Raw genomic sequence first — 19266 nt, 5'->3', positions numbered from 1 at the left:
GGTAAAAACACTTTGGAAGAAGCTATGCTGTTGCAAAGGATGGGGCATGAAACATCCCATTGCCCCATTACCCCTACCAGTTCATTCTTAACTGGTTCCCAGATTAGGAACTGGGGCACTGTCACAGAGAAAGGCAACACTGTGAAACAAAATAATGGCCCTGTGAGAAGAAAGGAGATGTCTCCCAACCCAGTCACAGGTACCCAGGCAGAAGCAGAGGGTTATGCTGTTATTGGTATCGTTATCCCCTTGGCCACCTATATTGAAAGAGGCCTGCCTGAAAATTATTTTCCTTGCACATTTTTATCATTGCAGCTTGCCATAGCAAGGAAAAACATGACCACAGAATAAGCTGAAGTTTAAATTAGCAATAACTTTTGTATGTTGGAGACTGCTGCTACGTGATGGTGCTCGGATAGTCCCTGTAGAGAGCATCCATTGCACATGGCTGCAGGTAACACACTCTGCTCTGCTTTTTTAAGCAACATATGCATGGCTAGACCACCTAGTAAGTCCAAAGAGTGGGCCTAGCTCACTATTCAGAGGCATATAGCGTGTTTAAACTTACAACTCACATTTTTATTCAGTGTTGAGAACTTTAGACAAGCTGCTCTTGTAAGCTACACTGATAGATACAAGGGACTTTCATTAAATCTTGGCCTCGTTGACAAATATAGGCTATTAAAAATGTCTTGCATTAGGAGTACTGGAGTTAGATGATGTATGACTAAATCAGGTGATTATGGAGAGAGAGAGAGAGTCTTTATACTAATTGATTGGTTCTCTATTAATGTAGGAAGCTCATACACTGTGCTTTAGTTAGACATATGGAAGGTTTTAGAAGTGCCTGTGGCATTAGGAGCTAATATGAAAAATATTGCAACCTCAAGTTCTTTCAGAAAATCAAGCCTTATTTATCACCATGAGGTTAGGAAGTCAGTAAGGATTATTTTTGTGAGCAAAAGATGCAGAATTTGGCCCAGTTTTTTACAGACTGCCTGAATGGATCTACGCAATTGCCGCATTTATTTCTGCTTGTAACTAAAGCAAGTTGCTTTCTGTGGGAATTTGAGTTGTGCCCTGTGTATTATTTACATGTGCTGAAAGAAGCATCGGTGTACGATAGGAGCCAGTATGAGACTGTAGCAGGGGAAAGCTGTTGAAACATATACACGCTGAACTCATTAGCTAAATTTATCTCGTATTATTTTTAGTAAAAGTCCAGATGACTCTGTATCCCCCTTATCTCTCCCTGGGTTTGTAAATCTATTTGGAAAAAAAAAAAAAAAAAAAAAAGGCTTAATAGAAATTATCAAATTATCATACACAATCCACTGCAGGGCCTCAAAGCAGCCTCTGTAGCTCAGTGGTTGCCCACATCAAATCCCACCTTCAGCCTGCATAGCCTGTTTCCCCAGCTGAGTACCCTTAATTAAGGCACAGTTACTCTGTGTATAAGAAAGCCTCTGCAGTAAGGGAGGCAGTGCAGTGAAGAAAGTTGAAAACTGGTGTCTTGCTGGTCTCCAGCAGAGGAGGTGTGGAGCCAAGCATCCTCAGGCAGTGGAAGGTGTCCAGCCTGCATTCACCACATAGGATGCATGTTTCTCTCCAAGAGAAAGAAAGGCAGCAGAGACCATGCAGCCAGAAATCCTGAGCAGAGACATTTGTACCACAGAGTCCCTTAGAAAGGCAGATTCCCCAGCCACAGTGGCTTTTATAGCTCCCCTGGCTAGGACCTTGTTGTCCCCTGGCTCAGAGCTGTGCCTCTAGTAGGTGACAGCTGATAATTTACAGAGCCTTTCATCTTGGCCTGTAGCAGGGATTTTTCCATACTGTAGTGAAAGTCAAAACTCAGTTCTAATAGGAACACCATTAATTTCTACCCAGACCTCCCAGCTGAACAAAGTCTTCTACAGCTTGTTCCACCCTGGCATTGCAATTCCATGCTTGTCTTCCCCACTGCTTGAGTGTGAAGCACCCTCAGGATACTGACAAGCAAACATCTTCTTTCAGCACCCTTTTTTTCTTCTGGGATGCTGTTCACAACATGTGATTTGAAACTAAAACAGGCAACAGGAGCACCCTGGCTAATTATGCTTTGTCCCACTGGCTCCTGACGTCTTTACTCTTGGCAAACAATGAGATACTGACTGTGGCTGGGGAGACTGGGACCTGCTGGAGGAGTTATACAGCAATTACATCTATTTCAGGATAATTCAGACACACCTCATTACTTCTGGTGTACCACTGATTTCACTGCAATTAAATCCTGGAGATTTCACACTTGGTTGAAATGTCAAATATCAATTAAAAAAAAAAAGAATCTCAGACATTCACAAAATGGATTCTTCCTGGAGATGCTTTGACAACACTTCATGCCTCCCCCGCTTTTGGATCATTGACTCCAGTAAACTTCAAACAGGAAGCTTCCTCTGACAGTGTCAAAATGTTGGCTTTTAAAATGGCTGCAAGATCATTAACACTTCAACCAACCAGCTAAACTCCTGCACATTAGCCAGGGTACCAGTTGCCCGTGCAGGCCAAGGACAAGAGGGAAATGAGAAAAAATATTGCTATCATGTGAGAACCACTGCAAGGTCAAATTAAAATATGTAATGGGAGAAGCTTCTTAGAAGTCAGGGAAAGTTTTGACACATAGGAAGACATAGAATAGCTGAGATGATGCATTTCTGTCCCTCTTAACTAGAGCTCATGACTGGTGAAGCACCCAATGCAAGCTCTGTGGAGCAGCTGTGTTGACTGGATGCAGAAAGTCATGTTGGCTGGTCCTAAAGCCAAGCTCAGGGCTGGAGCTTCCCATAATCCTATTTCTACTCCTATGACTTTCCTGTGTTGGGTGGGTGCATCACCCAGACCCTTCACAGGGAAGTAGGTCCATTTATCATGTTTATTTATCCAAGCAGAGCTCATTATACCTGTATCACTCTCATGCTCACAGGAGAATTTGTGGTTGCTTCCAGTGCTACAAATCCCTCTTGCATCTTGGCCACATGGCAGGAACAGCTTCCTTTCCTCCCTCTGCTCCTGCAGTGGAGAAGGGGAGAGAGAAACAGCATATAGGATAAAATAAGCATCACTGATTACATTTGAGAGATCTAGAAGGTGAGGGTTTATAATATGGTGCTCGTTTTGTTAGACACTGTCTGAAAACATTCTAGATGAGGATTAATGAAAACCAATAGTTTAGTAGCTATGTTTATTGTTTTCTCATTTAATTAGGGACTTAACTCTATGTTTCAGTGTCAACAGTGACAGCAAATATTTAAATGAGATTGAGATACTCATTTCTTCATTGCTTTGCTATCGGGGGAGGGGGCACTTAGCTCGCTATCTCTCCATTTAGTATTTTATAATGAAGCAACATAGTAAAGGTTTTCTTCCATCATCCACATCTGTGTGTTGAAAAGAGCAGGGGTAAGAAGCAAGGCAGCAGACACTGCTTAGGCTAAAAACAACTTGTCTCTGCACTGTGTGGGAACACAGCTGGATTATGCCAAACTGATGCCCTTGGCAAAATACCACACAGAGCTCACCAGAATATTCTCTGTTCACCCAAGGACGTGCTGTGTCTCCTCTGCTACATGGAGCAGTGTTGACAGGGCAGTTTGCTTCTGTGACAGGCAGACACTTGCCTGCCAGCGACTCCTGGCCAAGAGGACATCTGACAGCATTTCCTACACCTGAATGGAGTGGCCTGAGATGTCACACTCCTCCAGCAACACCTTCCAGGTGGAGTGCAGTCACTCTTGGCTTTTACAGTTTGCATTGTAATTTGCCTTGGGCTAGTCTTCTAGGTGCCAGCAGGCTCAGGCATCACTGAATCCATTACACACTCATCACCCTTCAGAAAGTTTCCTCCTGACCAGGAGATCCAGAAATACATACAAGCTTATGTTCAGACACAATGAAATGACTCCCAGGCACAGCAACCAAGGCTTAGACTTAAAGTTCAGCTGCTAGCACCACACCTAACATGGGGGGAGGCGGGAGCATCTGCTGTAGACCTGTTTCACACAAGGTGAGATGTACTCAAGGTGTGAACAGAAGCAGCACTGGCAGACCACTGCAAGGCTGGGCTTCCTTCCTTCCTTCGTGCCAGCATTCCCTTGGCACACTGAAAGATTGGGAATGGAAGACTGCTTCAGATGCAAAGGTAGCATCCATTTGTATTTAATAGCTTACATTGATTTCCAATTTCATATCTGCTGAACAGTAGCCACTGGCCACATTAAAATTCATCTTTGTCTTCACCACACCTTCCAATTCAGACTGCACCGTCACCCTTAATGAAGCAGTTCATGTCAGCATACAATGCATACATTTTTAAACTGTTCCTGGTGGCCTCATGAAGTTGATTCAACGGAACCCTGAACAGCCTGATTTCATTTTGTGGGGCTACAAGAAAGATTTAAATATAAAACACTCAAGCACTTGGATGACATGTTCAATCTGTATTGAAAAAACTTAGCATTAGGCTACTCTCTGTGCTTAAACCACACATGTTTAATGCATGATAATAGTGCTTAATCATCATCATGAAACTTTACTGTTCCTTAAAGCAACATGGCAAGCACCAGACCAGCTGTGTTATTCTCTGCCAGTATTCTATATTTGCCAGAGAAGCACAGCTCTCTCCTTGGCTCATGCTGAGGACAACATGAGCCCACACCAGCTCGATGTTCCTGGAGGCTGGGGATTTTGGAAGGAGGGTCCCAGCTTTTGTCTTTCAATCAAGAAAGGGAAATTAATATTTAATTTCTGGCTCTGTGGCTTGGTAGCCAGCAGCTGGATTTGTCCCTATCCAGTGGCCTTGCTATAATGCCCATGGAAACACTGGAAATGTCAGTGGTGCAGATGAGGGAGACCTGAGGTTTTCCCAGCCTGCAAACAGAAGTGTAGCATCTTCAGCCCAGGAATCAATACAGGCTGCTGCTTGCTTTGTTTCACATGACCTGGAGCCACCTTATTTTTGTCACCTTATTACAGGACAGCAGTGAAGTGCATGTTAATGCATGGTGTCCTCAAAGGCCTGTGAAGCCCTGTGTATGGAAGAGGTGGGAGTCTTTAGTGTAAAGGCTTGTGTAACCTTCTGGAAAGTGACACCAGCAAACTCCTGTGATTTCTTGGTGTCAAATTCAAAAGGGGTTTTTCTTTGGGGAAGGACAGCTCTGTTTGTATCATATTCTCCTTCAAGAGATTAGTTCTCCCTAGGCCTAATGTTAGCACAGTGAGTCCAGAGATATTACTCATCAATTAAAAATTCAATAAAAATAAGCTGTCATTACCATAATCCTTCATACTGGGAAATGTGGAGTTGAGAGCCTTACCATCCTGGCCTCTAACAAATGCCCCAAAGACTGCCGGCTGTGGTGTTAATTGATTGGTGTCGTTTATAAGTAATCTAACAATCCTGAATAATTTATTTTGCAGTGACATATGCTGAAAATATACAGCTGCACAGATAGATGCACAGCTTCAGGAGAAACAGTGCTAAACAGGGTGTGAGGCAAAGATTAAGATTCACTGATCTCTTCAGGAATGCTTTTTCATGTGCTCTGCTCTCCAGTGCTTTTATTAGGGCAGAAATATATAGATCTGACAATAGGAGTGTATAGATCTGGGTGGTCGAGACACACAGGCTCGATATTCTCTTTCGTGGCAGATTACCCATAATGAATTTTAAAAGCAAGGAGGGTGGATGCTGAGCAGGAAATGTACAGTGCTGAGCAGGGCCTCGCCGAACCGCAGTAAAAATTGACCGCCGTGTTTCCACAAGGAGGATGCTGATGATGGGAAAAAGTCTAATGATTCAATCTCTCTCCGACCGAAATGGAATAAAAATCCTTGCTGTTCAGTGAGTGCGAGTAGGTTTTCCAGAGGTCACCTAGTAGGGAGTGACTCTCATTAATCCACCTTGTTTTTCCAACTGCATGAATAACCCCAGCTAATACGCTTTGAAATCTAGAGGAAACACCCCAGAGAGCCAGAAAGATTGAAGAGGCTTGTGCTCAAAGCCAAATTTCTTCCCTTATGGATGCACAAATGAAAAGTTTGTGTGAGCCCTCATTTGCTTAGGCAGAGCTGCTGCTGGAGTCACTGACTGACAACCTGGGACTGTTTCAAATCCACGTCACCCCTTGCTCAGGTTGAATCCCACCCCCACCGAACCTTTTTGGTTCTCTTAAGTGCAGAAAGCTTTTCCCTAAATTCTGTTTTACTGAAACAATCAACTGCATCACTGGGAGCTGCTTTGAAAGACGTTTGTGTACTTTGTAACTGAAAAGCCCAAGTTTTATAGTAACATAGAAATCAGCCTTAACATACGCATGATGAAAAGATGGGCTCCTCAATGCATCACTTCTGTGCTGCCGTATCAACTTTATAAAGCAGAGTTATACTATTGCAACTTAATTCATGTGGCTATTCTAAAATTGCCTTTCTAAAAAATATCTGTATTTCTCTCAGAACATTAAGTTTTGGAGTGCAGATCATGCAGAAATCCTAACTTTCATTTCACAAAGTTTTTAGTTCTTCAATCTGCTCCTGGAGCAGAGCCTAAAAATACAACCAAATATAGCTAAATGCCTCAGAAACTAGAATGGCAGGGGGAAAAACATGCAAACCTTTCTTTTAAAGCTCTTCTTCTTGCCTTCTCTCCCAACTTTGACCTTATTTTGAGGCCCAGAATGGTGATCCTCCTAACCCTGAGCATGATGAGCTCTGCCTTCTCTGTGGGACTTTACCATCTGCGTGGCTTTTCCAGAGGGGAATGCTGACTGCAGGCAGCAGATCCCATCTTGCTCCAGAGAAGTCAACAGTAAAGCTTTTGCTCTCCCTGACTTCAGTCAATTCTGGATGGTATCCAAAGAGAGCAAGGGCAGGAGGCAATATACTTGTTTTCATTATTCATGTTGGTTGTAAACAGCGCTCACTTCTGACAGAGAAATATGTGACTTTATTTCTGTCATTTTTAGGAAAAACGTGCACCAAGAAAATAATCATTACTACATACTGATTGCTCTTTTTTTCCATTGCTCTGCACGTCAGAGCACGCATTGGTACAAATACAACTGATCTGGTTAAGTGTTTTAATACACAGGGGAGTAAATTGTTTGGGATGAAAGAAATTCATTATCCACAGTTTGCGGGGCTGAAAGTCTGGCTGTTTTAATGGTACTGCCGAGAAAAAATTTAAAAGTGCATGCTGTGACAAGCTGAATATATCTTGAGATTCTATTCTAGTAGAGTAAGCATATTAATTAGATTACTGTTCATTCTTTCAGTAATGCTGACCCCCAACACTGCTAGTAGGATAACTAAAGGTAACCAGCCAAAGAACATCCAGTTTTCCCTAGAATCTTTCCTCATTAATTTCACTCACAATGGGGAAAAGTCCTGATTCCCCCCTGACAGAGGGACGGGGAAGGCCTACATAGTAAGGACAGAACACCTTGAGTGGTCACATATCCATCCAAGAAATAATATACAGAGGAAGGCAGAAAGAGTGCAGTGTGCTCCCAGTCCAGGCTGCAGAGATGAGAGCCTCTCCTCCCCCTGCGAACAGGGGGCTCCTCTACACAGCAAACACAGCCAGGCCTTACACAGACCTCTACTATTTGGGCAAGAGATTCTGCAATCAAATTAAAAGACCTCCTCAACTAGGGTTTTGCATCAGCGTTTTCCTGTAAGACCTATATTTTCGTCCATACTACCTTCCAGCTTGTGCATGAAAAAGGAGAGAAAGGACACATTTATTTATTTACTTACTTACTTGTTTGTATTTCACCCCTACTCTAGAAGAGTTCCATGATCCATAAAACTTACCTTGCACTGTCTGAAGCAATTCCTCTTCATATGTACCGTAGGAGTAACATCTTGGGAAATTAAATGTTTCCCACCCGGGCTTTTGTATGCAGCTGCTGCCAGATCCCCCTTTGAGCCCTGAGGTCAAGACATTAAAGAGAAATCATTTCCAATTCATTGGAAAGCTTTGTGGGGTGGGATGGCCCATGGTTCTGCATAAATCTCTTTTTATAAAGTAAGGTTTGCAAGTGCTGAGTTAGTTGGCCTCAAAAGAAGAAATGAACTAGGATTGTTTTTTTTTAAACAGCCCCAGTATATTTTCTTAGAAAATATAATTAAATTATATGGCTATAAAGATATAGCATTGCTGTGCATGACATGCACTACAGATGAGATATAAATTGTAGAAGATACATAAAAGTTTTTTGACTGCCTTGGAAAAACTATACCTCTGTTAAAATGGTTCAGTCTGTAAGTGTCCCCTTCAGCTCTCTTCCTTGTCTCCTGCCAAAATTTGCAACAAAGGTGCTCAGGGAGAGACCTGTGACTGCACCAGGGTGCTGGAAGCTGAAGGAGCAGGGAGGGAGTCTCTCTCTGTGCTGACAGCAGCCCCAGGGGCCCACGGTGGGAGAGGGGATCAGGAGCATCTGATGGGGATGGAGGCAGGAGTGGGGAGCAGGATTGCCTGATTCCAGGCAGTCACCACTCCTCCTACCAGCATCATCAGCTCTGCATCACAGGCAACCACTTGTGTCACTGCAGAGGGTCTGCCTGCAGCTCAGCTGCCCCAGTTTGCAGGCTGGAGTGTAGCACAAGCCACAGATGAAGATAAATTAGCAGCATCACATCCAAAGAAGTACCTGCCCGAACAGCACACTTTGCTGCCCTTCCTGGGATGCCATCCTGCCTGACTCCTCAGGCTCACACTGGCTCAAGTCAAGCTCAACCATCTGCAGATCTGGAACAGCAAAACAAAAACTAAGCAACCTGCAGATATTCCCAGCAACCCCCAACTACAATTTCCTATTTAGGTAGACCCTACATTTAACAAACAGCTCAGTCATGCTGCCAGGAGATCAGCATTTCCCTGAGCCAAGCCCTTCATGACATCACAGCAAAGTTCTTACATGTTCTTTAATCCCTGCAGCTCAAGGCAGCTCAGCAAAAGTGCTTCAAGGACCTTCACAAAGTGTTTATGTCTCCTCCTTGTACTGCTTCAGAGCCACTGCTGATACCACTGCCCTGGGCTGCACGTTCATTTGAGGGGGGTCAGACCTTGGGAGTGAGACCAAGATGGAGAATGTGCTTTATCTCATCAGTATTCAAGCCTCGTATCTTTCACTCCCTATCTGACTCAAGGAACTGTTTCACACTTGTGCAGAAAATGGCAATAAAACCAACAGAGTGAAAAACCACTGATTTGGATGTATCACATCTGGTTTTTGGTGCCTATATGGAGATGCTAAACTTTGCCTTACAGTCACAGTAGGGAGCATCAGGGGAAAGGTGTCACATCATAAATCCTATCTGGAAGAATAAGCAAACAGTTCAAATTGAGGACCAAAAAGTCCCAAAAGCTAAGTGGTGATGGCAGAACTGGAGGAGGCTGCTGAGGGTTGCACTGGTTCTGAGTCCAGTGCTTTGCATTGAAGAGTACAGAGAATCATAGAATCATAGAATTGGCTGGGTTGGAAGGGACCTCAGAGATCATCAAGTCCAACCCTTGATCCACTACCGCTGCAGTTACCAGACCATGGCACTGAGTGCCACATCCAGTCTTTTTTTAAATATCTCCAGGGACGGAGAGTCCACCACTTCACTGGGCAGCCCATTCCAATGCTTGATCACCCTCTCAGTAAAGAAATTCTTTCTAATATCTAACCTCAACTTCCCCTGGCACAACTTAAGACCATGCCCTCTTGTCTTGCTGAGAGTTGCCTGGGAAAAGAGACCAACCCCCCCCTGACTACGCCCTCCTTTCAGGGAGTTGTAGAGAGTGATGAGGTCTCCCCTGAGCCTCCTCTTCTCCAGGCTGAACAGCCCCAGCTCCCTCAGCCTCTCCTCATAGGATCTGTGCTTGAGTCCCTTCACCAGCCTGGTTGCCCTCCTTTGGACCTGCTCCAGGACCTCGATATCCTTCCTGAACTGAGGGCCCCAGAACTGGACACAGGACTCGAGGTGTGGCCTCACCAGCGCTGAGTACAGAGCTGAGTACAGAGGTGAAAATTTTTCTCATTGTCTGTCTCACTAATGCTGGTTTTGGGGTCCTTGGTTATATTTAAATGGAAAGCCTAAAATTCAACAGCTGCAGAAGTGCTTCACGTGTATACCTTGAACAGATCTCCTTTCTCAGGCCTACCCTGAGAAACTGGGTTTGGGCCAGCACAGGCAGAGGAGGAAGGGTGTCCTTTCTCTACTGCTGCAGCGTCTTCCCTAAGCTGTTCCTGGGAACATCTGCATCTCATCTGATGCAAAAATGCAGCAACTTCTAATTTTGTGCCCTGACCTGGTACCACTAGCAGTTTTATCTCCACCCCTTGCCCACACGGCTTTGGCATTTGCCAGTGCCAAAGGGTGACAGTCCTGTCCTTTTCCCCTCATCCATCCAGCTGAAGAGAAAGGCACAATTTGTCCCTTCATGAAGGAAAAAGTAAGAGTTGAAATTGCAGCTCCTGTTTGCTCTCTGAGTGCCACATGGCCCCAGGGTACTACCCTGCAGAGCTGTGTGGCCCTGCTTCAGCCAAGAACTGCAGCCCTGGCCCTTATCAGGTGTTGCCTATCTAGAAGGACAATAGCAGAAGGAATTTTGTTTGCTCAAATAATGACAGACTTCATTATAGAACAACTGTACCATACCAAACATATTTAATAATTAAGCAATGAGATATGACAAGAGGAAAATTCCAGCACAATTTTTACATGCCTTGGACTGCATAAGGCCAAAGGCCACGGAGTTTTCATCAGAGGACCAAACTATTTTGCATTTGAACCATTTATTCTGTCTACTTTTCTGCACTCTGTATCACAACACTGAAATGCTGTCATAAATATTGTAAACATAAAATTTCTCACAGTCTGAGACCTCAGAATCTCTTCTCCCCATGATATATGTGTATCCACAAAGGAGTGGAATACACTCCTTTGTCCATGATTGAGTCTGGAATGGAATTTGAGACTGCAGTTAACAGGTCTGGAACACAGGTTTGCTGATGGAATTGCTGACAGGTTACCTACATCAATGCAAAGGACATCCCTTCAGTGCCATTGGTTGCTAACTCTGAAACATTTCTCCTTATGCCATAAAAAAGAAGAGAAGAACTTGAGACATCAGTACAATGCTTGCTCTGCTTTGCTGCAAGTTTGATACGAGCTCTCTTTGCTTCACATTTGTCTCTCTCTTTTAGAATTTGAATACATTATGAAATGCAGTAATTTACACAGAAATGTCACACTAATGCAGCATCAGCTCAGACTCTAATACTGTAAAAATCAGGTAAAGCCAGAGTGAAGATTCTCACAATCAATTTACAACAAGCTCTTTGTGTTCTGTTTTGCAAGGACTTTCTTTACGCACAAAACATAATACTGGGCAGTGTGACGTCCTGTACAGCAAATATTTATTTTTTAGATAAGCACAGTGGCTTGAAAGGTCTAATGAGCTAATTGAAATAAATAAGGTTTGCTGGAATTCAGGGCCGGATGCATGTGGTGGTGGTGGTGGTGGAGAAGCTGCCCAGCTGCTCTGCCACTCCTCAAGACCAAATTGCTGGTAGGCAAGATACTATAGCTTTAGGCTGCTGGCCACCTCTGCTCTGGGTAATGCATACCTGCAGGAATAATATAAGATATTCCTGGCATTAATAGGCATTACTGATATTTAATTACACTGATATTTAAGTATGTATAAGAATGCATACATGATCAGACCAATTAAAAGTCGAATCTTGCTCTTTGCAGTGGCTAGAACATGTTCAGAGAAAAAAGCAAACCTATATATTAAATGTTGAATGTTCTGTAATATAGTCATCTCTCTCTAATGTTCATTAGGGATACCAAAAATGTAATTGTGGTTCCTGCCCTCAAAAGCTTCTGCTTCAGAGCAACCTGCAGACCAAGCCCATAGGAGTAACAGGCAATCTCATCCCAAGGCCATCATGCAAGGACTGACCATGGCCATGTGGTAGGGTAGGGAGAGTAAGTTCAAAAAGTTAAATGCTGAGTGGTTGTGAAGTGTTGCCTCAGAGCTTCTCTTAACCATAGCAGAGATTAAATCTAATTACAATACAGAGAGGCAAGGGTGAGGAAAGAAGGCATCAATTAAGACGTGATCATCTGGCTGCATGGTAAAGTATTTGCACATCTTCCTGTCTGCTCAGCCAGCTGTGTGTGTAACATCTGGAGTCGGGAGGGGGAGTACAGCTGGGACACAGCCCTTTCCTGGTTCCTGCAGATAATCAGCTTTTGCCCTGAGGCACTACACTTTGCTAACCATCTCCTTCAAATCCAATTTTAAACGGACTGCAAGATCATACTGTAACACAGGGTGGCCAGTACAGCATATAAATGCATAAACTCGAGGAACAACCTGTACTTTACAATGCATTCCAGGCACTGGGAAAGTGCAGAAAGAAATCTGTTATATTAAAAAAGACAACAGCTTGCTTTCTACGTGGCTATCCTTTTTATTAGATTAGCTACCTGGATTTTTACCATTTTCCTGAAGAAAGAAGGGCTGTTTCACAGAAGCTTCAGGGAAATGGCTGCATTTTAATACGGTCTAATTGACTTTTATGGTTATCTCTGAGGAGTCCTGGTCATAAAAGCTAATTAAATTATACTGATCTACATATTCAAGAACCATTCTATTTCTCACCCTTAAGAAAAAAAAAAAAAAGAAAAAACTGGAGGCTTATAATCATGATAAGGACACTCTACAATCTCTGGACACCCCTTTTAGTGCAGTTTGATTTTCTCACTGATGCAGGATATGTTTAACCTTCCTGAGAAGTGGCTGTCCTTACCAGTTTTAAGAATGTTTGGTATATTATTTCAGATGTCTCATTCTGCAAAGATCTATCTACTCTATTTACAATTCTACAGTCATCTAATAATCCTCAAGAGAAAAGCTAAAAAAACACAAAAAACCCACACCAAAGCCAAGCCTGAAGTAAATCATCTGAATCTGCATGACAGGGGCTTTGTAAAATAAACTTTTGTGTTTTCCGTATTCTCTCTCTTGGTTTTTTTTTTAGATGGCCATTTTTTTCCTACTTTTTACGCTCATGCAGCTTGTGAGAGGTTCTGACTATTGTAATAGCAGTTTAACAGCATGTCAATACTGATACCATAAAAATCCAATTTTGTTGTTTTTTTCATCTGAACTCCCATTATTTTCCTGTATTTACTACCCACGTAGTGTCAGATATCCAAGCTATTTAAGAGCCAAACAAATCAGCCGTGTTCCAAGTAAAATTTCTGAAAGTCTTACTAGAAGTCTGTCTTTCAGCACCTAAATACCTTTCAAAACTTGGCCTAAGGCAGCCAGCAAAATTCTCACTTAAAGTTATGGCCATTTGCCCTGACAAAAATTGCAGAAACCAATTCCTCTAGAGTTAGCATCAACTATGAACATATTTCAACCAACATTTTCAAAGGTCTGCTGACACACTGCACCGTACCAACCTCTGCCCAAATGCCTTAATCCAGCAAGCACATTGTGCACTAAGTAACTGCAGGCAATTGCCCAGCATCAGCTCAGAGTGCATCAAGCTCCCTCACGCTGGTACCCTCCATGCTAGGGGGTATGAAATGCTCCATACACCAGCAGTAAAGTGGTAACAACCCCCTTTTTCTCTTTTGTTATGGACTGACTGAACAATTCTGGCCATCTCTTTCACCTGCCTGTCCCTCTGCTCAGCTTCTTTGGCTTCGAGTATCCCGGGGACAGCTGTTAACATCATCTGCTTTGTATCAGAGTAAAAAAATTTGTATCTGGCAATGCAACAGGCAAGCATTGCCATTTCCACCATTTCTCCTTACTGCTGACCCAGTCTTTTTTTTTTTTTTTTTTCCAGCTCATAAGAACCTGTTAAAAATACCCATAACATTATTTGTAAAAGCTCATTTGCTAAACATAAAAAAGTAGGGGAAGACATCAAGGAAACAATGCCATTGGCACCTATAATTATCAGCAAAAGCAAATCCCTCTGAGAAGACCCTCAGTACCGTGGGAATTTGTAATGAATGTGAAAATCTAATTTGCTTCCAACAGGAACAAAAGAAAAAAAAGAGCTAATTTGTCAAGAAACCCTACCTTTTCCTACAAAGTTATACATGAAATTACCAGAGTTTGGCAACACATCACGAGCTTCCATAGGAAAACATCTGAAGAAAAGGAAGTAGGACTTCTTTCTCATTTCACTAAATTGTGAAAGGGGGTGGTGAAGGACCAGCCTCGAGATTGGCCACTGCCCATGTTGCATACTCTGTGAGGCTGCTGAGCAACAGGAGCCACTTCATTCTGTCAGGAGCTGTTAACCAGCTATTAGCCACGGCAGGCAGAAGAGCTGGGGGTCTCTCTCTCTCTTCAGTGTGGACGGACCGATAACAAAGCTTCATTGTGCTGCTGCCTCACAGTCCTGTGTTGTGTGATGGAGAGGTTTCAATGCCAAGCTACTGGCTAAGGATCAGATTGCAAAAGAGAAAATTCCTTTGGGGAGAGAGCCTGTGCAAAACAAGGGCATTGTGAGACAAAGAATAAGGGCTCCCAATCGAAACAGGAACCTCTCGTGTTCTGGTCAGCATGCACGGTGAGCACCTCAGTGAAACCAGAGCCATGTGTTCTGCATTGCTTTCTCAACTCCAAATTACACAAAATTAAGGGTCCTGTGTGTTGTCTGAGAAATTATTGGCAAAACCAGGCATCTGCAGATGCAAGAGCTCCTTGTTTTCAAAGATCCTACTCAGCAATGCTTCCCAGAGTGCAACTGCAATCAAACAGGGGAGTTTTGGCCCTGTGCTTCTGACCAGAACTTTGCCAGGGTGCTGCATGGGCCAGCACCTCCCAGAGGGATGGGCAGGTCAGGCCCTCACTCCAGGCAGAAAGCAGGGAAGCTGTGACAGACAGGTTCAACCAAGAGTCCAGATTGTTGGGTACCTCTACACTGAGTCCAGGACAAGCCAGAAAGTCAGTCCACAGGGCAGGATCAAGAGGGTCCATGACTGGGCACAGCTGTGGTGGTGCTAGAGACCAGCACCCCAACACCACAGCTGAAATGGGATCTAAAGGCCTGAGATGAAATGGAGTCCATGAGCAGAGGTTTGGTCCCTGGGTAAATCCACGCAAGGCCAGTAATGCCACTAGGGCACCCAAGACTTGGGAAAGTCAGGAAACCTTGCTTACTTAGCTGTTTTTAAGGATCCTTATATTTTCCTGTAGTCTTCAGGCCTTTCCTCTATTTTCAGGATTTCTATAATCTTTCTTGCTGCTTCCATTTGTGTGCACACAGAGACACCACTGGGGTTATCTCCTGCATTGGGATCTCCCTCGGGAAGTCCCACTCCAGCTTTGCTATGAGTTTGGTAGGGCTGAGGTCCCTCCCATTCCAGATGAGCTGGTGGATTTTTTATGTTCATCCTGAAGGGAAATCAGCTGATACACTCACAAAGTTTAACCCAATAAAAAAAACATATTAGCAGGGACCAGGAAGTCTTCAGGTAGCCCTGGTTCTACTTGCTTAACAGCAAGGCCCTCGGGTACTAATAAATAGTAACATTTCAAGGATCGGGTTTCAGTGGTGATTTTGTGCACATAAAAGAAAGGATATTAGCTCTGCAAGGGGTCTGGTAATCTGGAACCTCTTTGTTTTACCTGGGAAATCTGACCCCCACGGCTTCGTCCTTGGCAGGGCTGGGCTGCAGGTGCTGCTGACAGCAACACCAGCGTGTGCAGTGCCTCACAAGCCATTCCCAGAGACCTGATCAGGCAGGTTAATCAGGCTGATGCATTTTAATTGAGTAGTTTCATGGGCCTGTTACGTCCTTGTTCATAAATGGGTTTTTCCAAACTGTTCTTGCTAAAATTGTCTGAAGCTGTTCGCCACCACCAGCATAATTCATAAGGAAACCCCCCCAGCTGGACCTTTTTCTCTTTAGCAAAGCCACTCATCTCTGTGTGTTTGGTCTAAGGACAGTTATGTTGTTTTAACCTACAGGATCTGATAAGCAGGGTGGACAATAAGGTTAGAGCCTGTGGTGTTGACAGAAACACAGTCACCTACCAAAACCTGCACAGTGCTTAAAGAGGACTCAGAGTCCATTCCCCTGTGTTTGTATCCTGCTTCAGCCTTCCACCCACTCTCACCCACCATTCTGTTTTGCTGCTGTCTCCTCCCCAGAAGGCACCACATTTTCTGTAAATACTGATTTTTATAACTCAAATGCTTTCCCAAATGCAAAGCCAGGTTGCAGAAGAATTGGTGGGGTGACCACAGACAAAGTTTTTGGCTTATTCTAGAGACACCTTCTAATGCACCCCTCATGAAGGGGAGATGTACCCTTCCAGCACAAGGGATGCAATGTAAATATGAAGCTTATTAGTCCTTTGAGAAAGCTGTATACCACCAATTCATAAAAGTGATACAAATCTTCAAGTTACTGTCTGACTGTACTATGCCTGAATGACCAGAGAATACCAGTTTTTGTGGGTTTTTTTTTTTAATAACTCATATTTGGGAGCCTTTCTTCCTATTGGAACTGGGCTATACTAGTCAGTTAAACTGGACTTACAAGACTAAATGCCACTTAGGGTCTGGTCTTTAGCTTCTTCTCAGATGATGGCCACAGGGATGATGCATGGGTTTGCCACTAGATTAATTAATCTTGAAGCCAAATATGAAGGTGATGAGGGATATTCTGTACAAGACAGACCTGATAGCAAACTTTCAGTATCTGAAGAGAGCCTACAGAAAGGATGGAGAGGGACTGTTTGCAAGGCCTGTAGTGATAGGATGAGGGGCAATGGTTTTAAATTAGAGAAGAGTAGATTTAGATTGGATGTTAGGAAAAAGTTCTTTACTATTAGGGTAGTGGAAAAAGAGAACAGGTTGCCCAGGGAGGTGGTTGAGGCCTCATCCCTGGAGACATTCAAGGTGAGTCTTGGCGAGGCTCTGAGCAACCTGATCCAATTGAAGGTGTCCCTGCTTACTGCAGGGGAGGATGGACTAAATGACCCTTAGAGGTCCCTTCCACCCAAAATATTCTATGATTCTATTTCCTGTATCATCAAGGTTATTTTTAGTACACAAAACCATGGTTCATCTCTCTGGACCCCAACAAGCCTTGTTAAGACAGTGGTCATGATTTTATGGATGTTTCTAAGAATAGATCTAAATCCAGCAAAAACTTAATTTAATAACAACCGCCACAGAGATAATTCTGTTTCTCTGGTAAGGCAAGAGGTGTTCACATCTGGCATGACAGTCTTTGTATGAGGTTTTGTCTAAAAACTACATGAGAAGAGAGTTCTGGCCTCCAAAAACTTACAGTTTAAGGTTAGGAGAAGACTCGTGAGATAGACAGAAAATCAGAGAAGAAGAGAGCTCTAAGAACCTGTCAGTCTACTGGGTCTCTTGCAAACTTATGGAGGCAATGTAGCAAAAGGAGGATTTTAAGGGAAGACTGAAGAAAGATTATGAGGCAGCTCTGCAGATGTTTACAGGGAGCTTCTCCTGAATGTTGGGGACAGCATGAGGCAGAGCATGGAGGCAAGTGAAAGCTGAGCAGATAGCTGCTGAGGAAAAGGACTTCATAAAAGCAGTATAAACACACACTGTTTCTCAGTGTTTTTCAAACAGTTTTTTCTGTGGTTACAATTCACTAAGAAGATACTGGAGGTACATTCTGATGTTAGTAAAGACTTATCTACCATATGGGAGCAAAGTCTTATTCCTCCATTATGCTTTGGCTTGTTTGTACTTATTTTTATAGATCTTCTTTACCACACTGTTTGTATTTGCTAACATTCAGCAACCACTGCTTGCCTCAGCTGCACTTTTTTATATCAGTGTAACCACTTTTCTCAAGATCTCTCAGTGTTTTTTCTCTGCTTTGTTTGGATTGAAAAAAGGACTTGCACTTGCAGTCCCACCAATTGCTACTTGAATATTTACCAGGACCTACTTGTAAATTCCTGAAAGTTTTTGTGAGTTTTGCATAATTGTTCTGATGATTATCTCTATTGTCCCTTATAAAGGAAAACTTCTGACAGAGTCATCACTATTCTGCATTCTTCCAGCTCCAGAAATAACCCTAAAGTCAGACCCAACAGATGCTTGGAACACATTCTGAGGGCCTGGGTAGTGGTGTCTTTGCCAGCTGTCTAGGTTAAAGAACAGCCCAGACCATTAGAAGTGCAAGTAGGAGGGAATGAGCATGGCAACCTTAGTTTGTTACTCTAGGCCCACCACACTGAGTAAGTATTTCCACCCCTCCCACAGAAACAGAAGTAATCTTCTACCTGACATTCCCAAGTTCTGTGCTTTATCTGAGGAGATGCTCTGTAGGGGTGAGACTCAGGCTGTCTTGAAAGAGTTATTTTGAAGTTCAGGCTGTCCTGACTACAGCATTGTTAACTTCCACACAAAGATTGCTGACCCTTTTTTCCCTTCATTCTTCTGTTTATTATAGTCACCTTAAAAGACTGTTGGAATGTGCAAGCAAAAAAAACAGATTATCATCAAAACTTATTCCTTTGTGAGTCTTTTTGGTCTAACAGATCTCCACCATCTGGGCAGTGCACAGATATTTTTAGCAATTGTAAACTATACTGATGGGCCAGAAGAATGTAGCTCGGTGAATTTCAGTCAGAATCTGACACTGTGCCATTTGGGTCAACCACATGCAATTTGAGTATTTGTAATAAATCACCTATATCTACAATGTATTTGTCCTCTACTAAAAATGATACTGTGTAGATTAAAATACCACAGTTCCCTATTTTTTTTTATTCTAGCTTCCTGTTCTATAATTGTGGTGACGTGACCATAGGAAGCCAGGGCAGCATGGTAGGTCAGGAGGTTGGTAGCTACAACCTCTGTCCTATTAGTTGACCATAAATGGGTTGTAGGAACTCAGCAGGAAATGTACATCCAAAGGCTCAAAAAGGAGCCCATTCTCGCCTTTCTGTGCCTATGTACTTGTATGTAGATAACATTGTAGTAATTTAAGATGGCTTAGTGGGGCTTTTGTCCTATTGATTGTACTTTAGTATAACCTACATATGTGAAAGGGGAAAACTCAGGGTTCAAAAGCAGGTGACAGCGAGATATTTCACCACCTTTCAGTCCCTTCATGCCAAATAAAGTATCAACAGCACAACTAAAGAGGCCCAAAAGCTTGCAGCAGCAAATATTCCTTTGGTTAAAGCACTGCTGAAGACAGTGG

General features: G+C 43.2%; 1 long non-coding RNA gene across 4 annotated transcripts; it reads right to left on the bottom strand.

Annotated features, from left to right (window-relative positions):
- Positions 1 to 1379: 1379 nt before the first annotated feature.
- Positions 1380 to 11303, bottom strand: LOC139791335 (uncharacterized). 4 transcript variants are annotated; one of them, XR_011723882.1, is made up of 5 exons: positions 11059 to 11303; positions 8685 to 8782; positions 7846 to 7962; positions 4026 to 4135; positions 1380 to 3045 (listed from the first exon to the last, which is right to left on the bottom strand). It is a non-coding gene; the product is annotated as an uncharacterized lncRNA (long non-coding RNA). The 4 variants fall into 4 exon arrangements; XR_011723879.1 differs by lacking the exon at positions 4026 to 4135 and having other exon boundaries at positions 11059 to 11300; XR_011723881.1 differs by lacking the exon at positions 1380 to 3045 and having other exon boundaries at positions 3444 to 4135; positions 11059 to 11301.
- Positions 11304 to 19266: the final 7963 nt, after the last annotated feature.

This window comes from Heliangelus exortis, chromosome 1 (assembly GCF_036169615.1).
Source record: "Heliangelus exortis chromosome 1, bHelExo1.hap1, whole genome shotgun sequence".
Classification (NCBI taxonomy): domain Eukaryota; kingdom Metazoa; phylum Chordata; class Aves; order Apodiformes; family Trochilidae; genus Heliangelus; species Heliangelus exortis.
The sequence above is the reverse complement of the archived record's forward strand: the minus strand, read 5'-3'. Positions and strand labels throughout refer to the sequence as shown.